Source organism: Corvus brachyrhynchos, unplaced genomic scaffold (assembly GCF_000691975.1).
Source record: "Corvus brachyrhynchos isolate BGI_N302 unplaced genomic scaffold, ASM69197v1 scaffold105, whole genome shotgun sequence".
Classification (NCBI taxonomy): domain Eukaryota; kingdom Metazoa; phylum Chordata; class Aves; order Passeriformes; family Corvidae; genus Corvus; species Corvus brachyrhynchos.
The window spans coordinates 531260-542196 of NW_008238452.1; positions in this window are offsets into that span (position 1 = coordinate 531260).

A 10937-nucleotide genomic window follows, 5' to 3' on the forward strand; every position below is an offset into this window, starting at 1 on the left:
GGAATGTTCATGACAGACGGGTTCAAGTGAGTCTGGAATTCAATGAGTAGGTCCAGATTAGGAGGTACTTGATGGCTGGACTTGGAGGTCTTTTCCGTCCTTTCTGAGTCTTGCCATCCTGCTTACATAAGAGAAAATCAGTCTCATTTTAACTCCCTACAACAAATATCTAGTTCCATCATGTAATGCAGATTGAGTCTTTTACATTTAGCACAAAAGGAATTAGTCTGAGGAAGCTGCAGTCTGAACAGCAAGACAGAGAGAGAGACAAGAAGACCTTACAGAACTGTTTCAAAAAGGGGAGGACTCGAGGTGCAAACACCTGCGCAAGGTCACCAAAGCTGTCTGCTTCTGAGCCTGACCTTGCCCTTCCCTGACCTTGTCCAGGGTCTTATGCCTAAAATCACCTCTGTTTTCTTATGACAAGCCCAGGCATTTTTCTAACACAGTTAAATTTAATCTCTGCTCTACACTGGGGTGTTTTGGGACTCTGCAGTTATGGGTGAGCCCCAGGGTATGTGAAAGGTGCATACCCTGTGTGTATTTGGAAAGAGCAACATTTATTTATACACATGCCGGCAAGTACTTGTAAACTTCCCCTGCAGAGTTATTTTTGTCTGCTAGCACAAATTTGTCAGCTGCAGAGGGGTATTTTGGTGAGCTGAGAGGAGGATGCTTTTTGAGGACGGAGCAACACAGGCACCGACCAGAGGGCTTCCCACTCTGAGGGATTCTAGGGACAAGCGACTGCCCAGCATCAGCAGGGCTCCTCCCTCAGGGCTGGGTTTGGGGCTGCTGCTCATCAAATGCCAGCAGTGCAGCCCAAGAGAAGCACAGAAATTCAAAGACTGGTGTTTTACTTTCTGTTGTAGTTTTGTTTTCATCAAGGGATGCAGTGATTAAAGGATCAGCCGAGCTACCCTGAAGTTTTGAGATTTTTGTACTGTAGTCACTTCCCCAGACAGTATGGCCATGCCAGTACAGGGCATATAAACACTTAATTAATTCTGTTAGGGTTGCCTTCCACTTTTCTTCTATGCCATGTGCTCTTAGTGTGCTCTTTAACTTTGTAATGTTATTTAAAATACCATTGGCTTGAACGTCTTGTTAGGTCTCCATTAATAGTATCCATCTCATAGTTCAGGTTTTTTCTCTTAAAAGGTGAAGGTGTTCACTCTGTCGTGATCTTTTATGTCTCCAGGCAAAGAAAAAGAGATCTAAGTAAGCCAGCCAGACAAAGCTGGGATATCCTTTGTTGCATCTAATGGTACTATAGGTTTGCTATTTTTTTTCCAAGAAATAAGTAGCCAGCTCTGCTATCATGATTTGCAGTATTGATTCAGATATTAGCAACCCTGTTAGTCTCTAAATTTCATGCTATCATTTTTCTGTTAGTTTACATAGAAAGAACTTAATGTTCACACTTTCACTATGTCATATAGAAATTATGAGAAAGATTTTAACTTAGAATGTATAATAATATCCACTTAAACTTATTACTTCTTGTAAACCAATGTCTGTGAAAGCTTCTCTTCCAAGATGGTATTTTTCAACATTTCCCCTTGTGTATCAATAATTTCTTGGTTAAATGTGTTAGAGAACATATAAGCTGCTTTCGAGAAAGTTGTGTCCCTATTTGCAAAATGAAGACCTTTTGCCTCTCAAGTTAAAAGTGTGAGGAGGAGGAGGTCACCCTATTCTTTAAGCTCAGGAGTTATCACAGCTTTATGTGCAGGTCATGAGCAAGCTCTGAGGAGCAAATAAGAACCCATTTTGTGCAGACAAGGGGCAAGAGATGGATAAAGATGAAGAACGAGCAGAAGCATAATTTGCCAGCACATCTGATGGCACAATGACACTGACGTTTCTTGGCTCATACATCACCCCAGGTGGAGCTGTATGTCACTTCATTTCCACCCAGCACAAGGGAGAGTCTGTGAGGAATATTATGATTTTTAAGTCACTATCTCTCTGCCAAGTTTCTTTGGGGGCAATGCAATTACCTGCTTTTCTGCCTCTGGGCTTGATTTCAAACTGGCCCTCCTGCATCCAGCTAGAGAGGTGATCAGTTAAGGAATACAGTGTTGCACCATCAGATAAGTTAGCCCTGTATCTTGCCTGTCCTGTGGTGCTGTATCCGCTTCACCTCTGCTGGAGTGGAAACTGTGAGCCCCTGTGACCAACATTACCTTGCTCAAATTTCTGTGATGCAGACGGGGGAGGTTTAAATTGCATATTCAGGAAGATTTCTTCAGTGAAAGAGTGGTCAAACATTGAAACAGGTTGACATTTCAAGTGGTGAAATCACCATCCCTGGAAGTGTTGAAATAATGTGTAGATGTGCTGCTTAGGGACATGGCCTAGTGGTGGTACTGCTAGGTCAAGGGTTGGCCTCGATGACCTCTGAGATCTTTTCCAACCCTAATGATACTATGAGATACCTAGTGCCTCCTACAAGGTGTAAATTGAGATTTTTCCCTCTGTATCACAAGTGTGCAGATCAAGTCTGTTCTTTCCGAACGTGGCAGACAAAAGTCTTGTCTACATACTGCATGCAAAGCTGCTGACAACTAGGAAGGACAGGCTGAATTTCAGATACTTTCTGAAGATCTTAAGTGTTCCTTAGGGGTCTGACCTTGTATTCCTTTCTCCCATAAATCTTTTGGTTTGTTTCCTCCCAATAGACCCATGTGGAACTATATCCAGGGACATCACACATGACTAAGAGCTGCAGGCTGTATTTTTTTGTGCCACAATGTGATGTTACCAGTAGCCCACATCAACACGTATAAGAAATGGAAAATTCTGATTTATATTGAACATTGAATTTTCACAGTAAGTCAACAAATCTAAGTAACGTCAGATCTCAATTACTTGCACTCTTGTTGATGCTATCCAGAACATGCTTTTTTTTGCCTTGCAAACATCCAAAAGGCATTCAGTTTCCAGCAACCTGAGATTTTATTATGACATAATGGCTTAGTTTTGTAACAAGATGAAATATTGACTGTCATGGAATTGACTGTCAAACTGAACTTTGTGGGGTTTGGGTTTTTTTCCAAATTAAAGCTGTCTTCCCATTTTCAGCTCTGCATACAATACCTGTGTTCTAAGAAATACATAGTTTGAAAAGTTTGTGTACTGTGACAAGAAAAAGACTGTTCCCATTTACTGCGATTAAATTTAGGACTAAAATGCCACAAGCGCAAGGCCCATGGGACAGGTGGCTTATCTGTAATATCAGGTATTTCTTCTACATTTGATGTCTGGACACAGAAAAAAAGTAGAATGAAGTTTAGTTTTAAAATAATCTAAACATATTACAACAGACAACAGCATTGATTATGTGATTCATTTTGCTGCAAATCTCTAATGTTAGTAAATAGACCCTGTTAAATGTCTGAAGAATGCAGTCACATGGGTAGCTCTTGGTATTAATCATGGACAGTTCTCTAGCACTATACCATAATTTTCCAAAGCAGGTTTCTTGAGCAGATAAAATAAACAAAAAAGGGATGCAGAAACATACGGTGATCGTCTCAAAAACCCACACTTAACAATCACCAGACGAAAGACATTTTTAGAGAAGAGAATACTGAAAAGCAGTGGTTTATTGCACATCATACGCTTGAGCCATCTCAGCTTTTTCACAGTAGGCAATCTGATCTAGAGCATATGGTAAATTCACATGCAAAAGCACGATAGACTTAAAATGGCAGCTCCTAATTAGCGCCTTATTAGTGTTCAGGTTCTGGCAGTGTTAGCAACAGCATGAAATATATGGCCTTGATTTTTGCATTTTGAATGGAATTACATCAGTTTAAACACATTTTGCTATACTGGGATTGATTTTAATGACAGCAGAGGATAGCACAGATCTTTGACAATGCTAAATTATGTTATGCTTTTGAAATCCTTGAATTTTTAGGCTACTGGACACTAAACCAAAAATCTGTGTTAATATACTACAGACGTTCCACAGGCTGCACTTGCTTTTTCCACATGCAATTTTCAGAAAGAATATCTCAAATTGCCAGAAGTTTGCCAAAGATAATTGCAGCACTGCTGTTAAGAGTCCTCTGTAAGCAATTTGTATTTAGTTTACACAGAGTAACAGTTAGTGAGTAAAACAGGAAAATGGCTTCTAGTTAGATGCTTGAAGTATTATTTTTGATATTGACTTTATCAAAACAAACATTAAGTTACTTATGATTTAGGCCTGTCATATGTACCTCACAGATTAAGAATTGTAGAAGGAGAAAAAGCTATTACCTTGCAGAAAATGCCCTGAAAGGTACTAGGAAGGTAGTATTGCTAAGAATCAAAAATACTTGGTTTGCCTGAATGCTTTACCTGCTAGGCATCTCTAGACTGCTCATCTAAGCTATTTCACAAGGCATATTCTAGCTTTCCACTTGACATTTAAATAAAATATAAGAAAATCACTGTTGACAAAATTGTTGTAACCAATAGTGGTGAGAGATCAGTCTTTCCAGCAGCAGGTAACAAGAACCTAAGTTTTGTTATGTAGCAACCATATTGGAAGACTAGTTCTACCAGAAAGCAGAAAATTATGTTCTTGCAAAGTGAAATCATTACACACAGACTTAGAACACACTGTCTCTTTTGGGGAATTGCCTGCCTATTTAAACCTAACCCCCCAAATATTTAGCAGTCTTGCTTAGCCAGAATGTCCGCAGTTACTCAGGGTGGCATTGGGTTGGGCTGGATTTCCACCAAACAGTGGCCAGAGGGAAAGTCATTAGCTGCAAACCTTGCATATGACTCTAGGAAACAAAGAATGAGGTAAAGCACCAGGGCTACCTGAAAAGCAAGCCCACCTGATTGTTATTGGCACTTCTGCTGGTTACTGGTTGATCTGCATGAAGCACAGAAGCTGATGGGATGAGACAGAGGAAAGAATTTGCAAGTAAAGGCCACCAGAAGTTGTAAGTGATCTTTGACTGATTGAGTAACAGCTGTATCCATAGATTTGCATGTGGCAAAATATGTTGATGGAGTGAAAAAATGCCAAACAAGTGTAGAATCAGTTCTTTTTTTAGTAGCAATGTGAGGTCTGGTGTACTCAGGAATGAGCTCTGTAGCTCTGGGCAAATTAACTGAATTTTCAGAAACACATAACATGAGGAAAGGTACATATTCAAATCAGTGCTAATAGTCTCTCTGAATTGTTTAGTGCCTGGAACAGAGTGAAAACAAAACTGAAAAAAACTCACCTGGAATAAATTAGGTGTCTGGCTATTGTATTTTTTCTTCTGTGGTCGAATTCACGTGAACAAATGCTACCTGCTTTTTGTTTTGTTGTGTTTGTTTTTCTTTTTTGTTTTTGTTTTTTTAACTTGAGGGAAAATATTGTCTGATATTGGCAAATTTTGTTTAATTCCATAGGTGGCTATAGTCATGTAATATCCCTTAAGTTCCTTAAATGAATAAACTTAGGGAATATGAGCACTTCTAGCACAATCTATTGCCTAAAATGGCAGCTCGAGTAAGCAAAGAGAGTGTTATAGAGATGAACTGATTAAAAAAAAAAGGCTTAGAAAAAGATTCTTATTTCATTTAGAGGTTTGAATATTCAAGAAAAATGAACACAGAGGCTGCATGTTTTTTTCATTAGTTTCACTAGAAAGTAGTGTGCCTAAGCAAATTATTTAAAGTTGTTTAGAGAATTAAATATGATTGCAGGAGGATAATTTTAGTGTCTAATCTCACAGTCATGCCAAGCTAATTTTATTCTCCCTTTTCCCTTTTTAACTCAATGCAGTTATATAAAGCTAAGATAACTTGCCTTCCCTCTTTATAAATATATATATGTACATGGAGATTGATGTATATATATATGTATATAGTGTGTATATATTTTTGTACAAATATTGATAAAGATATACACCATCATCTGTAAGACTAAAATGCAGAAAAATATCTAAAGTATACACATTGACTGGGGGAGAGGATACAAAAATATATGTCAGATTAAACTGTACATTTGTGTCTTTTGTATGCTGCATATTTGGTAATACCTCTAACTTTCCACCAGTGCGTTTTACCATATTTAGGGAGTAAACCAAAAGAAATCAGTTATGTGTTCTGACTCAGATCATCATAAAATATACTTTGATATATCTTCATTTGAGTAACTTACATTTTATTACTTGTGCTATGACAGAAGCTAAAGTGTGCTTTGTTCTAAATTCCAAGGCCCAATAATGGTAAATATTGCCTCTATGTGGTATGGAAGAAGTGAGGATAACCTATGCCCTGTGAGTAGGAAAGAAATGAACTGTAATTTCTTTTAATGGGCATTCCCAATTTTCAGACCCCAGCAATTATCAGACATGTGATCTGAAAAGAAGAAAAATATAGAAATAAAAGGATTTCTTAAAAATTATTTTAATATATTTTTTTTTTCAGGTAACAGTAGGTGAAAATAAAAATAATTGCTCTTCTCTCTGGGAGACTTACCTGAGGTTTTTTATAATTTTTAGTGTTCTTCCACTCCCCCCAAAATAAGAATCATCACTTCTGGTATTGTCACTAGAAGGTAATAGTACAGGAACCATAAAGACAAAAATATGTCTGAGGACCTAGTCATTAAATGATCATTATTTTCTTGATAAATAGGGGGACTTTGAGTGCAAGCTGCAGGATAAGAGTACACAACACCTAAGTAGGCTGTACAAAGGAAGAAGCTACCAACAGAAAACCTCATTGCACAGCACAGACCCCACATTTTGATATTTCTTTCCAATGAACTTGTAGAAAAAAGTTTTATTATTTAGTCATCTCTGTCAGAAACCATTGCTACCATAAGGAGGAAATTGTTTGATTAGATTTTGTAAGAACAAGGTAGTATTGCAGCTTTACTGCTACTAGTGATATCCTGCTATTTGCTTAATACTTTTTTATATAGATAAAACTTTTTCTGTGTGTTATGAAGAGTTGTTATTCTCAGAAAGTGAATATAGAGCCTCATGGGCATTTAGCCTTGAAGACTGGCTGCTCTATAGCATTTAGTCAGAATGGCAACAAAACCGTATTTGGGGCTGCACTTGCAGTATCTACAGGCACAGCAAAACAAGGACAAACCAAGGTGTGGTCAAGTACAACTTCACCCTCTGCTCTGGATTTTTCTTTCTGTTGTTGAATGAAGTCAAGTACAGAGGCTTTTTTGAAGGTTTTGTTTAGATTGAGAACATTTAGATGTAATGGTTAACTTAATCATCCCTTTGCACAACCAAGGTCTTTGCTGTTTATTTATACCCGCAGTCGGTGCGTGTGCATGTACTCGGGTGAGTGTGGGCTCACCAGCCTGTACAACCACGGAAAACAAGGACTGAGAGACCACAGCCATCTGCAGTACAGTGTCTTAACAGGGTACAACCTGCAAGTGCCTCCCAGCAGCTTGTGATGCCCTCTCCTGTTTTTCACATGCTGTGTTTCCTGGGCTGTCTCCCTGTGGAGCTGCATGACTGATGAGGGCATAGCTGTGGGGTAGGAGGGACAAGACTTACTCTTCCAGTGACAGTGGGCTTAAAATCATCTTGGGATAGCAGCCTGAAAATCACAGGAGAGGCCTTTCATCCTTTCTTTGATTAGAGGTTTGGCTTGCATAGACCCAGCTATAATGTTTTTATAATATGAAGAGACAGCATTGAGGATTTTTTTTCTAAAGTTGATGCTATTGGGGATGGAGAATTCAGTTTCAGTGTGCAGATGATGTCCTTAAACTGTTCCTGTGATGTCCTTGAAGAGTTTGTAGAGGAGGTTAAACTTAATTAAATGTAAAGAATTAGATGAGAAATATGTGAAGAATCTGCTGAATTACTTTTCTACCTGAAAAACTATGTTTTCTTCTAAAATGACTCTTTATGTTTGGTACATACACATCTTAGCAGTAGACTAGGTAAAGTAAAAGAATTCTGTCTGCTCCTGGAACAAGCCATCAGTATAAGGAAAAGAGTAGCAGTCCTCAGCACATGAGGAAAATAAGAAAACAAACAGGCTGTAGTGATGGGTGATTTCAATTTCCCAGTATGAACTGGGAAAACTGAAAAGCATGGCACAATGAAAAATAAAATTATAGAAGAAATAAAGAGTTATTGACCTGTGGTGTCAGAGTACTAATAGGACTTGTCCTTTCCAATCTCAGCAAAAATGTGCAGTTAGTAGATTAGAAACAGCAAAGCCACTTGGTTCAAGTGACCCCATGATTAAATTCAATATAACTTAGAACACTAAGCCAAATAGATCAAAACCACAATATGAACTCTCAAAGGTGTACTTTAAAGGTATGTGGAAAAAAATTTGAAAAATGGAGAAAAGAAACAATAATGGAAGGTGTTTCTAGTGATGAATTAGGTTTTTTTCTAACATTGCCAAGTTGCAGATTTCTTGGGGGAAGGAAGATATGAATGTGGGGAATTAATCCTTATGATTTGACCATTGTACTTTCTGTTAACTCTATATTTAATAAATGTGTTCTATTACTGAATCCCTGCTAAAATTATTGTGCGAGATCCATAGCCACAGCCTTGCCTGAGAGAGTGGCGACAACTATCACTGTCTATTTATAGCCATTTGCTAATCACAGGAGGGTTGCTTGGGTTGTGGCTATTCTTCCTTTAAGTGATTTAACCTCAGTCCCTGACTACAGCAGGGAAAGCCTTTGTTAAAGTGTATATTTTATTGTTCTGGTATTGCAGAAAAAGATAAACATAGGAATCACACTGGAGAGCTCCTAGACGTGCACTGATCATGGTGATGCAAATGTGGTATTAATGCATTGGTGCTATGTCTCTTCTAAAATATCAGTGTAGACACTTGAGCCATCTTTGGTTAGATTCTAAACTTAGTACACCTCCTTTTTCTGTGTGATTTAAAAAGTGCAAACTGAAAATGGGAAGGAAAGGACAAGTGCCTCTTTTTCAAAGAATATATCGTGAATGGTCAAAATACTGAGATGTGACCAGAGCAAGGTATTATAGACAAACCTTGGAAGCTGATTTATGCAGATTCTGGTAGACCCTTTCCTTGTATTTCAAAGAAAGAGATGAAAAAAACCCACCTCATTGCTATGAGGTTTGGTGCCTAGAGCTGTAGTTTTGTGCCCTTTGTTGGACTGACCACATTTGTGGTTGTTGAAGCTTCCGTCTGCTCCTCTAGACACACTGATAATTCATTTAATCTTGACAGTATTATCTTTGAGCAGTACACAAATTAGTCCACTTGCACTGTCTCACTTAATTTTTACACTTCTATGATCATCTGTGTAAGTAGAAAATGTCATGGAGATGTATGAATCATAAAACCCTCCCTAACCCAGAAGTCAGTATAGTTTTAGCACTTAAAGTCTTTTTAAAGGTACGTTTTGCACCATTTTTGGAACTTACTCTCAAAAAATGTCTCCAGGGGATCAGAGAATTCTTTATGGCTTGTCCAACATTTCAATGATTGTGGGCTATGGCTTTCTTTGAGGTTTTTTTCTTAATTATTTTAAAGTATTTTTTTCCCAGAAAGCAGTCTCTTGTCTTAATTAACTCTTTTTTCTTTAATCCACTTTACATAGAACCTCATAACTTCCATTTTCTCAGTACAGTATTAGAGCCAATGCCCACAAAATGGAAAGAGAAGGGAAGAGTTAAACAACAATTTAGGAATTGAGAGGAGGAAGTGTGTTTGTACACTAGAATATAATGAAAAATGCTGACAATATAAAATATTATGATATCAAAAGAAAATGCCTCATTTCTAAACTTTTCTCATCAGACATTTCAAAATGTTTTTTAAAATTGTTTGAAAAAATTTAATGGAATAGAAAAAGCACTTTAATAAAAACTCAAGAGTGTATAAACCTAGTGTTAGATTAGTTGAGCACAAGGGTGCAAACTGGGATCTCCTGATTCTTGATAAATGCCTTTCAGGAAAGGTTATTGCCCAGGCTGGATTGGTTCTCCTTTTCACTGACCAGAAATGCTGTTCAGCACCTGCAAAGAGTTGCGGGTCAGGAGTGTTGGAGGACAGCTTTGTGTAAATTTATTATTCATACTAGAGTTTTCAAAGCAGCCTTTTAGAGCTAGCTCTGCTCATTTTGTTGTAACTATAGGTTATGGCAGAGCAATGCATGTCTGAAGCTTTCTTTTTTATTGTCAAAATAAATATCTGAGTTTAAAAAGAAGAATCTGCTTCAGATGCTGTCTTGGGGATCCTGGCAAGCATTCATCAGGACGTACCTGACAGAGCATTTGCTCCGTAGCTCACAAGGTTGAGAGGATCTCCACTTGTTCAATTTGTGGACTAACATCCAGATCAGCTAAAGGATGACATTTTTGGAGTGTTACATCTGCAGTTCACATTAAACATATGTAATGCCATATGGTCACCGAGCCGTTACGGACTTTTTATTTATTAGATGAGCTACCAGAGCTAATCTTAGGTATGAAGCAGTTTATATGCCACCAAAAGAGAAAGGAACCTAAAATTTTAGAATTAAGAGGATAACTGAAAGAAAAACCCCCTCTCTTATTACTATTTTTGCACAGAGGTGTGCAATGGCAATGAATCTTGTGGAGATAGCCAGATCAGACTTCATCCTGAAGGAATTATGCATCCAGGTATGTTTGGTTAGCCCTCAAATTTGCAAGTATGCCTTTTATCAGCAATTCCTCATGCCCAGGCAATGTACCAATGTCTTGTACTAGCAAATGGGTAAAGCTGGCAGCAGCTGTCCCATCTTTAATCAGCATCTAGTTTTACATCTGTTGTGTCCAGCTGCAGTCCTGTTTTTCAAGAAATGAATTTATCTTCACTTCTTCCTCCCAGTCTTGCCCCCCTCTCCTTTATACTACAGTCTCTCTTGAGTTCCCCTCCTGCCCTCAGCTATAAATATGTATATCCTAGATACCCCTCAAGTCAGGGAA